The sequence below is a fragment of the Protopterus annectens genome, chromosome 2.part0, assembly GCF_019279795.1.
Source record: "Protopterus annectens isolate FY-2018-M chromosome 2.part0, PAN1.0, whole genome shotgun sequence".
NCBI lineage: Eukaryota > Metazoa > Chordata > Ceratodontiformes > Protopteridae > Protopterus > Protopterus annectens.
The window spans coordinates 941,995,195-942,007,680 of record NC_056728.1 but is presented as its reverse complement, the minus strand read 5'-3'; positions in this window follow the sequence as shown (position 1 = coordinate 942,007,680).

The window sequence follows — 12,486 nt, the reverse complement described above, 5'->3', positions numbered from 1 at the left end:
AAGGCCACTGGCATTGCAAACATCCAAAAAAAGTCAACTTTTATTTTTTTAAGCCGATCTCAGCGGCACGCAAATGGGATCGGGGGAAATAATAAAATAAACCTAAATTAAGCAATCTAACTAAAATCACTATTCTGCCATGCAATTCAGTGGTAGGCAGAAGACAACATGGCCAGTGAGTAGTGGTTGCTAAGGGGGGAGGCTCAGTGTGAGACATGTAACTATGCATTAGCAGGCAATCCTATGCAAATGAGGGGAATGATAGTGAATCCCAGTTTTCCTCAGCATGCTAGTCAGGTCCCAACAGTGTAAGAGTAGGACTAGCTTGGTGCAAGCCTCGGAGTTAGCTGACATCATGGGGGTGTATGTCAGGCATACTGTAAGCAGACTAGAGCCCTTTGGCTTGGGTTTGCTCCTAGCTAAGCACAGCTAAGCTAGGGGGTGTGTCTGAATCTGCCTAGCACTCTTTACATTGTCTAAGCAGGTGTGCAGGCTGCTCACTGGGTTTTACAGGAAGAAAAAAAAGTTAAACCAGGAAATAGCAGCACTGTGCACATTGGAGCACTCTGTTTGTGTGGCGTGCCCCCAGGTTTAAACAGGAAGGCAATGGGAAGGGAAAACAGCAGTAGGAAGATAATCAAGGAGAACTAGCATAGCTGGCAGGTGAAATGTATCAGAACCAGCCAATTACACAGGCAGCAGCCCAGCCCAGCACACTACTATAAACTATGCAAACACCTTCCCCTCTGCTTTTTCCCATACTCTACACCACCGGTGTATACAAGTGGGGAACTTTTAACAAACAAACCTACAAAATGAGAAGGGCTGCAGCAGGCAACATAAAACAACATGTGCAAGAGGTTGAGGGTGGTAAGGATGTGAATTCTGCTGATCAACCCACAGTGAGGAGATGGAGAAGAGTGTACAGACTCAGGGTAACCTACCAGGGGCTACATGTGCTCGAGATAGTGGAGCACTATACGGTGGACAGGGACCTCCTACAGCATATTGTTGAGCTGTGCCGGCCACGCCTAACACACCAAACTGACCAAGGGGAACCCATTCCAGTGGATACCAAGGTATGTGTAGGCCTAGGAATACTAGCCACAGGTACCTCCCAAAGCTCAACTGAGGATATCTTGGGGATATCACAGGCATCAGCATCCACAGTATTCCACCAGTTCCTAAATGCCATGTCAGCACATGCCAGTGAGCACATATATTTCCTCAACACCCATGAGGTGTTGGCCAGCAATATGCGTCTCTTCCACCAAATAGCAGAATAACTTGAGGTAGTGGGCACTATAGACTACACGCACATATGCATCAAAGCACCACCCGGTGATCAGGGTAGGGCCTACATCAAACACAGAGGAATCCCCTCCATCAACTGCCAGGTCATCTGTGATGTCCAGGGCATTATAATGAATGTGTGTGCTGGCTGCCCTGGAAGCTATTATGATTCACACATTTGGCATCTGATGCAGCTGTACCAGAGATTTGCCAATGGGGACATCCCCTATGGTCACGTAGTAGGGGATGCTGGTTACACACTGGAGCCGTGGCTGATGACACCCATCAGAAATGCACACACACCTGAACAAGAATGCCATAATGAGGCACACAGACCAGACTTATAATAGAGCATGTGTTTGGGATGCTCAGATCAAAGTTCTGATGTCTGGACACATCCGGTGGAGCCTTGCAGTACTCACCAGCTACATGTACACAAATTGTTATGGTATGTACCATGCTACACAATATGATCCTGCGGAAACAGCTGCAGCAGGAACAGCATGGGGCAGGGCCACACAGCCACCCACCAATGCCAAGGAGTGCACAGGCACAAAGTGACTCGGAGGAGGAACAACCTGAGGCTGCCCCAGTAGGGAGATGGAGGCATGCCCAGTATGCCAAGGCCGTGGCAAAGAGACAACGCATAGCACATACACTGACACAGTAGGGACCTAGGGAATGACAGCTCTCTCTGACTCGCACATACAGTAAAAGGGATGCCAAACATGACACTACCTGTGCTCAACCATGTATAGGGAGTGTACTATGTGCATCTGACATAGGCAGCCCTAAAGCACCATCCGCAAGTCTGGCACACCCACAAGGTAAGTCAATCAACCTACCAATTGCCAAATGGAGTAGAATGTGTCATTACCTGTATCTATGTTATGGATGTGAGCATGCAAGGGAATTGGGTGGATGAATGTTATGGCAGCAGAAAGCAGGCACCCATAATGGCACCATGACATTTGTAATACATACTGGAGTCACCATAGTAGCCAGTACTACACAGGATGACAAAACCCCACTGCAGGAAATGTGCTGGGCGACATGTGTGTCCATATGACTCACACATGCCAGTCAGGGAGGTTCACATACCCAACAGCAGTCTCAGCCAGCAAGGCAGGTGTAGACAAACTCAAACAGAGCCTGTGCTATGGCCTCTGAATGATGGCTATGGGTAACCTCCCCCCACCAGGCCTATACAGACAGACTACAGCAGGTCAGGCAGTGGGATGTTAGTTCTGAAGGGTAGGAAGTCAGACAATAATATGTTGGGCAACCAAAGCTAAGATCTGTAGTATACTGGTATGCCTCTAGTCAGCATGATAGGTAAGAATACAGAATGAAATGGAGTACCTGACATACCAGTACAGTCATAGCAAACATGTACAAGTGTCAGGTGTGCCCTCCCATCCTACATAGTAATGTAATAACAGTCAAGTGTGCCCCCCCAATCCTGTGTAGAAATGTAGAAATAGTCAGGTGTGCCCCCCCTTCCTACGTAGTAATGTAATAACAGTCAGGTGTGCCCCCCTAATCCTGTGTAGAAATGTAGAAATAGTCAGGTGTGGCCCCCATCCTATGTAGTAATGTAATAACAGTCAGGTGTGCCCCCCCAATCCTGTGAAGAAATGTATAAATAGTCAGGTGTGCCCCCCCATCCTACGTAGAAATGTAGTAACAGTCAGGTGTGCCCTCCAATACTGTGTAGAAATGTAGAAATAGTCAGTTGTGCCCCCCATCCTATGCAGAAATGTAGTAACAGTCAAGGCCAAATGATCAACAGATACCCTGCAGAAACAGCATGCTACCTGTAGGTGTACAACACAAAGGTCAGCACTGCAGTACAAACTACCTGCACTCGATCCACACATTCAATACAGACAGGCATACTGGGGATGCTCACACACTTAGAGAAATGAAAGCAATATCAGTCAACAACATACTGAAAGGTCATACTAGGCATGCTCAAACACTTAAACACATGAAGGCCATGTCTGCAAACACCAGTGGACCAGACATATCTGGCAGTCACAGATGTTACTGCAGACATTCCTCCATATGCACCACTCATGCCTTGCACACACAATGGATAGGAATACAGACATATATGTAAGGACAACACACTATAATAAGCCAAAGGTAGACAAACATAGATGTGTGGAAGAGGGTGACTGTGACAAGGAGCCATCCAGGCCTATCCCACCCAGCACACAGCCAAAGGGCCCCAACTACATGAGGTTCAGATGTCACTCACTGCAGATACTAGCCACTGGTATCTGTCAGCATTACAGACTGTGTGGTGCACGTGTTAGCTGTACAACATGACTGTGCAAGGAAGTAGTCATCTAGCAGCTGTATACATGTACCTGTGAAATATGACCATGTGTGTGCCCGCATGTGGCGTGTCAACCTCTAGATGAATGGGCTATGGCCCAAGTACACGCACTGCTCTCCCCATAGCCCTACTATGACAAGCCTGTTGAGGTCATCCACTCTGAAATACACCTTTGGGAGAGTTGTAGCCCAGTAATCTCCGTGGTGTGTCCCATAACTGTGTACTACTGTAGTGTGATAAACTAGTTAGGTAGGAGTTCCAATCCCATTCATGGCAACTGTGAGTGTGTGTGTGTGTGTGTGTGTGTGTGTGTGTGTGTGTGTGTGTGTGTGTGTCTGTGTGGAGAGCAATGCTTTTTAGGGGAGTCACACTCCCTACAATTAAAATGCTTTACTTTGGTAAGGCTGCTGATGTCATCCACCTAGAAATACATCTCTGGGAAGGCTGTAGCCCAGTAATCTCTGTAGTATGTTCCATAACAGCATACTGCTGTAGTGTGATAGAATAGTTAGGTAGGATTCTAATCCCAGACTTGGTAAGTGTGTGTGTGTGTGTGTGTGTGTGTGTGTGTGTGTGTGTGTGTGTGTGTGTGTGTGTGTGTGTCTGTCTGTGTTTGTAACTCATATTCTGTGTGGAGGTGGTTGTGAGTGTGTAACAACTGGGCCCAATGTAGAGCAGGTTTTGCACATTTTTTATATGATGGTCCTAGTATATATCACAATGTCTACCATACAGGGATAACAGATGGGAAATAGCTCAAAAGCTGGGGTGCAAATCCATACTCATACATGTGACATCAAGGCCAGGCAAACAACGTTAGCAACCCCAGTATTACCCAGAGAACACTCTCAACCCATGTCTCATACACACACACACAAACACTTGCCTAGGCAACAGCCACTATGTTGGTAGTACACTGCATATTTCCCACTGATAGTAACTATGGAATGATTGCAGTGGCCTACAGAGGGCATGGCACCCTGTCCATCTTTTCCAATAGGAATGTACATGCAGACAGTGCACCTACCCCATGTTCCCCACTGGACACCTGAAACACCTGTGGTGCCATCAAATGTTTCCCACAAAGGACATACCATGCCTGAAAACATGCCCTATATGGAGAGATACCACTGACACCAGGGAATGCCATTAGCATGCTATCAATGTAGGTGCAGAGTAAACCTGCTGTCCATTACCAGTTCCCACCACCTGAGGCCAGGACTGGCACAACTGATGATAATCTGTGTACAGAACATGGGCCAGACACCCCAGGTACAGTTCCACATGTCACTGTACATGCATGTGGGAGGTGTGTACATCACAGACACCATCCATGTCATGGACTAAGGAACACATACATGGCAAGCAATGCATAGCATTGGCTACATGCAATAGTCACCCAGGTGACTGGATGATGAATACAATACCCATCTGTGTGGGCAAATCCAAAAACTACACCCCTGAGCCACAATGCAGACCATTGTCATGGTGTCTGATGCCAAGGTATGCCCATCACCTAGCCTTGTATAGCTGTCTGGCACAGTCGACCACCACACACCCATGAAGCAATGCACCCATCCATGTCAGTACTGGTACCCTGTGTGTGTGTGTGTGTGTGTGTGTGTGTGTGTGTGTGTGTGTGTGTGTGTGTGTGTGTGTGTGTGTGTGTGTGTGTTGTATGATGTGTATGATCACATTCACACTCACTACAACCCCCATTGGCATACTGAAGCATGCTGTCTGATGTCAGACACCTCTCCATACCCTTTGCCCAAATAACCTCCATATGACCCCTGTGGTGCATGTGATACCTGCACAGTAATGTGTTGTGGCAATCTCACTAGTGATGAGTTGTATTCCTGGCCCTGCCAAGTGTGTCAGTGTGTTTGCGTCCCTGTGAGAGTGTAGCTGTGTTGATGCTGGCAGCTGTCCATGCTGGCAGGCACATGTACTACACCTATCGTATAGCTACCACATCCCTGTTGCAGATGTCACTCACCTCACATATACGCTCTGAGGGCTCCTCAACATGTAACCTATGTGGCGCATCCAATAACTGCATAGAAATGTGATAGCACTACATAGTCATCAGGGGTTTGATACCCTGTGCTGGTAGGTGTGTGACACAAGCATGCTTAGGTTTTACTCTCCCACCCCTCTCTGACTTGTCTTTGCCTCTGTCTGCCTCTCTCACTCTCTCTCTGGTGGATATGGAGACCTACACCTGCTTTGCTTAGGCAGCAGCATGTGTATTTTAAGTGATGCTCCTGATCAGCTGATGGCCTTTGCACGGATTGCAACCCTCCTCTAGATGATTGCATGTGGAACAGCTGTGGTAACATTCCAATAGCTAATTGCATGGAAACATACTCCAATATCTAGGAACATCATGTTGGTGTTGGGCCTTTTCATTCACTGTGAGCAGGAACTCGATTTGTTGTTTGGCAAACAGCATCTCAGATGGATTGAGGACTTACCTCTAACAACATACACTGTGGAAACAGGGCAACACACAGTAGGGGGATGTGCCTGACCTGACTACAGACCGTAGGTGCTGCTATACTGCATTTGGAGTAATGTTGATTTAACAAGGTGTGTGTGGATATGGCTGTCCTACATGTTTTAATACCTGCCATATCAGTGCTATGTTTATGAGGAATCCCCATCTGTAGGGTCATCTGCAGACTGGGCAGTGTGTGGTGCCTTTGGTTTCATGTGTTACCCACAGAGCATCTATATATGAACTGCAGAAGGTAGTGTGAGGATTGCAGTCTGTAGATGGTGAAAGCTCTGACAGTTACTGACTTCATATCCCTCATAGGACATATGTTGCAACAAACCCTGTTACAACAGTAAATGTATGATGTTATCACAGCAACATGTCAATATTAGCCCTGTTTATGTGCTTCCAGCCACAACTCTGTCAACCTGTGTGCATATGTCATGTATTAAGAGGTGCATATGTGCTGTACACCATAATTAGTGATATATCTGATAACAAGCCAGTGAGATATCAGACTGCTACATGTTATGTACAGTAGGGGTTATATTTGATGACATAACTTGGACATTCTGTGGTTGTCTGTACAGTACTGAGGTCTGTGTACTTATGGTGAATGTCAACAGTGTGTATTGTTAATATGTACTTTGGCCTGTGTACAGACTGTGGAAGATGTCAATGTTCTTGGTCCCATCCTATCTGATGGTACATGCTGCTCCACTGTATGTTATTGTATCGGCTTACATGTTTGTAGGGCCATACACACACATGTCCCATACCACAGACAGGCATCAGACCACACTGTGTAGTGGCCCAGTATATGTAGGATTAGTCTGTGAGTGGCACATATGATGATGGTGTTAAACAGATAGTCCATATATTGTAATATTATGCTAGCTTACCATATGTGGCTGTGGCTGTGTTCACATTGGTTGTGGTTATGCACTTTCACACAGGTGTATCTTACCCTGTGCTATGACATGCCTGTAGAGCCTGCTATATATGCAGGTACATGTGAATGCCCCCATAGGAAATGTAGGCCAGTGTTGAGCCAGTCTGCCTGTAGCCTACACAGTGCTTTGTTACATGCCTAGCAGCTTAGTGTACTTACCCAGTGAGATGTCATGTCCAGATACTTGTCAGTCATGTATGTCAGACAGAGCAGTGGGATGCTGTACAGATGTTTGTCAATATCTAGTGGGTAGTATGTGGCCATGGCACCTCTGTATCTGCGGTTATTATGTGTCAGGACAGACAGGGGTGTGTGAATGCATAACCTATGGGGGAAAATGTATACCATTCATTACGTGTTATACCCATCTACATGGCTATTAACATCCACATTGTCAGGCTTGGTCCACATGTTTTGCACTAAGGGGTTCTGTGTATACCTCTGGACTGTCCAGATGGGTCAGAATGTCCACATATATTGGCCAATATCTCTGCTGTAGTCCACAGGAGCATTACATGCTAGCAGCGATACTATACTATGATGTCCTTAGAATGTCTGTCAGTAGCCAATGGCGCACATGTGAAAAGGCAAATGTGACCTCCCACACACGCCATGTCTGTGAAGACAATCCCTATGACAGTAGAAATAGTCTACTACTATACCTGCTATACATACCTGACATCCCCTTGCACTATGAAGTTAGGACTATAGGGGCTGAGGTAGAGCTACACTCCATGTGCAGGATATATGGTGAAAATATTTGTGTATATAATTATCCAATATCTATATAGATATATACACGTATACATATCAACATATATAGATGGGTATGTATATGTACATAGATATACATATACACACCCAGATATATACATATACAGAGCCATATATGTTTACACATATACAGATAGTGATACATATGCACCTATACATATGGATATCTGCATATATATTGAGAGTAGTAGGTATATCAGAATAGATATGTATGCACATATAGTTATAGATATCTACATATATACCAACATAACTAGGCATATCTGTACACATAGGATGTGCATACATATATAGCTATATAGACATATATCTATATATACATATATGTATATCTATGTATATACACATATCTATATCTATCTATATCTATATATATATACACATATCTATATCTATATATATATATATATATATATATATATATATATATATATATATATATATACACACACATACGAAGAGATGTACACATGGCCATATATATGTAGCACTATACAGATGTGTATACAGACATATGTATGAGTATACATGTGTATGTACATGTAGACATATATAGACCTATTATATGTATACGACCATATTCCTGTCATGAGTAAACGTTATGGTTATGTACACCCTCCCACATGCATCTCACAGTATGTATCTGCTATGTGCACATTATGATAAAACAACATATGTGATGCAACAGTCATATTAATAACAAGGACTTCACAATTTATGAACTGCAGGCAAATGTTCAATATTACTCAATATGTGTATTGACAGCTATATTGGTAAAACAACAGCAGTTGTCACAGTAGTCATGGCATAGTGGTTAAGTGTTGTGACTTCATTGTAAAGGGTCCTGGGTTCATGACCAGCAAGGGTTGTTCATGTTGTTGCTGGGCAGAACATGGGCTGTCGGATACAGAGTAGTTAAGGCAGTTTTGAGCAGCTTTAAGTATGTTTGTCCGGGTGCTAAGCTATGGGTAAACATGTGGGTGATTACACCATGTAGGCTTCGCTTACCAGTGCGCAAATCAGCTTTACTGTAATATTGAAGCAATGTTAATACTTGCTAAGCATATCTTAGCCCTGGTAACCAGGACACACAACCCAGTCTGATGACCTGTAATAAGTGTATGTAATGCCATGTACAATACATGCACCTATGTGCTGTCATTACAGTAGCAAAGGGAGTGAGTGTCATGTGTGGGACACAGACATATATGAGGCCTGTACAGCACTGTCATCTGTGTGAATGTGTTACATACAGGTGTAGTAGGCCAGGGTACATACTGTCACACTGGCATGCAGTGTATCATGGCAGTACTATTGTTGACAGTGCTAACGCAAGCAAGAGCAAAGTGCTTAATGTAGTACTGACAACAGGCATACCTGCGAGCATGGCTGGACACTGAGGCCTCCCTGTTGTATCAGCTGTGTCACAGTATATACCCCTTACTGAGTAATGATCCATCATGAGGAATGTAACTGTAGACTACCATCTGTACAGCACATGTTAGTGAGGGCATCCAACATGTAGTTATGGCATACAGATTGTTGTCAGATGTCTGTCAATGCACTCATGCTACTGCATAGCTACTTGCCAAGCTGATCACTGTCAGTCCCTGTACAGATGTGCAGATGGCAGGTATCCAGCTGGGATATGTATAGGCAACCTCAGCTTGATTGACACTGACATGTCTGCCCAGCTATGTAAGAAGTGGCACATATTGGAGATGTCACCCTGTATGCACCACATGCCACAGGTGCCACCACTACACTAACACAGTCAACAGAACATGCTTGCGTACAGGTCTCCATCACAGACACTAACCATGCATTGTAATGCATGCTGCACACATGTCACCTTGACCACTTCTGTGGCCATGTGCAGGAGGCACCTGGAGGATTGGCTGATGCATGTCATTCTCACCCTGAGGGTCATGACAGTAGTGCCTGTTGGTTGATTGTCTGCTGCCACCTGGCAGGTGGCAGGATAACACTGTACACACAACCCCTACACAACCCATCTCCTCTTGGACAATAGCTAGGCACACAGTTATGAACACCTGCTGGAATGCACCCCTGTACTGATACATGTGTACATATGCATGACTGAATATAGCAGTGTCTGTGTGTTCGCACACCTGTACATGGGAATTCCATGAGGGCCTTCACAACCAACACAACACGCATTGCCATAGTCAGTTGTGGCTGCTGTTGTATGGGACATTGCATGTGTCCTGTTAAGCTCGCCCCCATACCAGCTACATGAGCCTTGCAGTACCAGCACAACAGTGGTTTACAAATGGGGTGATAGACATGGGATACCCATTGTGTTCTGGCATGTCCGTATATCTGTAGGGTACAGCATTCTAAGGTTACATACTCCTATTACAATACCCATTGCCACACAGTAGTACAGATAGTGTTGTTGCTGCCCATAGTTGAGGCATGACAATGCAACACCCTACTACGCGTGTGGCATGTAGATGAGATGCATATCCCTGTAGTACCAATGTTGTGGTGTACTATGGGTTGTATCGCAGTCGAGACCAATGTGTGATGGTGGGTATGGCAGAGTGTCATCATGGGTTTCAGGGAGTACAATATCCAGTGGGGGATGTGGGTGCTGTGTACACTATAATTACACCAAGGTACACCTGGTATATGTCCCATGTACCATGTTATGTTTACCACTGTTTACCACTGTCATCATCAATCATTCAGATAACTGTTACCACAATCCAAGCCAGTTATGCATGTGATGTGTGCAGCCTACCTGTAACACATTGGAGACATGATCAAGTTATTTAACAGCGATAGGCCCTGGTATCTCAGATGTGTGTCTGGCTGTTATGTGTCTGTAAATGTGACGGTATGTCACACTACGTATTATCCAAATACACCCATTACATCACCCATTGGCATATTGTACATGTCAGGGGATGTTCTGCATGTACCATGTAACCTGGAACGCATCTCACCCTAAACGCTGTGCAGTGTGTGCAATGTAAGCCACAAACGTCAGTATCATGACATAGTTAGGTAGGGGTCTAACAGTGTGCATGTATGTGGATGGGTCTACATCAGGTTGCAGGGTACACATACCTCAGTGGGCCACCTGACCATGTGGCACAGGCAATAACTGGTTTAGTGACCTGTGAAATGTGCTAGACTATACCCCAGATATGTCACAGCCATGGCGTCACCTCAGTGACATACCCCATTGTGGAATATGACTGCAGACCATCCTCGTGCTGACACATGTACACCTACAACACAAATGGATAACATTATAGGTATTGCAATGCACCAGTGTTACTAACAGCTATAAGGCATCATTGCTGGATGGCAATACTACCTGCCAAATATGCCTTTCAGTCTAATCCTTACAACATGTTACACTGCACTACTGTGGTACACTGTTGTACAGTCACCGTGTGCATCAGAACCATATCATCCTGTCCCTGCATTAATGGTATGGATGACAGGGATGTGGCACAGGTATCATCATATGCACAGGGTGTGATGTTGGTTTGCCATACATTTGACACCATGTGTATGGTTGAGGGGTGTACTGTTGTGAGCTGGGTGAGGTGATGTGGTGTTTGTAGGTAATGGGGTTGCCCTAGGTGTGATTGCATAGTGTGTGGGTATGCATACACACAGTTCTGCCATGTGGCTACCCTACACAGGTGTTTATGGACAGCTGCAGACCATACCTGGCAGGTTGTGCAGTTCACTGCCTCCAGCCATGGACACATGGACTGTGCCTGCCAGGGGTTCCACTGGCACGTTCAGGTACAGGCCTCATTGTGCTACTCTCACCTGCTGACATTTGTCTGCTGGTACCAGGTCCCTCCTGGGAATGGCCAGGACCATGTGCACATGGCCTGCCGTGATGTGGTGTGGACAGCACACCCCCTGCACTGCCAGGGGTGCTACTGCCACTACAGGAGACCCTTGCTGTCCTGGCATGTCCACGTTGACTACCAGCTGTTGGCATTGCTGGCCTATGTCCACGCGACTGTCACCGCACTCCCACCACACGTTCAAGCATGGACAGACCACAATCGATGAGGGCCATCATCTCACCATACCATCTATCCATGAACTCAGTTAATCCATGGATGGCACCGGCCAGTTCATGTGCGTTGTCATTTGAAGATGTGAGAGCAGCCCTCTGAAGCCTCAGGCTCTGTCTGTGGTAATGTTCTATATGTGCCTGTGCTGCCATGAGAGCCTGAAACATGCTTCTGCAGATACCAGCTGTTGCCTCTGCCAGGGGCATGATTACAAGTGGCCCTACCATGAGCACCCTGGGACATCTGCCTATGTGGTGGCCTGCCGGACATCTGGCTATGCCTGCTGCAACCGGACACAGTAGGCATGGTTACCACACTTTCCTGTGCACTGCCATCAAATGCCATCTGTCCCTCCGCTATGGCCACTGATGATGGGGTGTGTATAGGCACTAAAACTGTGTGCAGGGGTGGGGTGGCTAAAAGGGGGATGTCAAATGTTGGTGCAGTGTTGGTGCCTGACAACCCCACCTGTGCCTCAATATTAATATCATTATCTTCGGTGTCTGTATGGACACCAACATCAAATTGCATGCAGGAGGGACCCTGACCC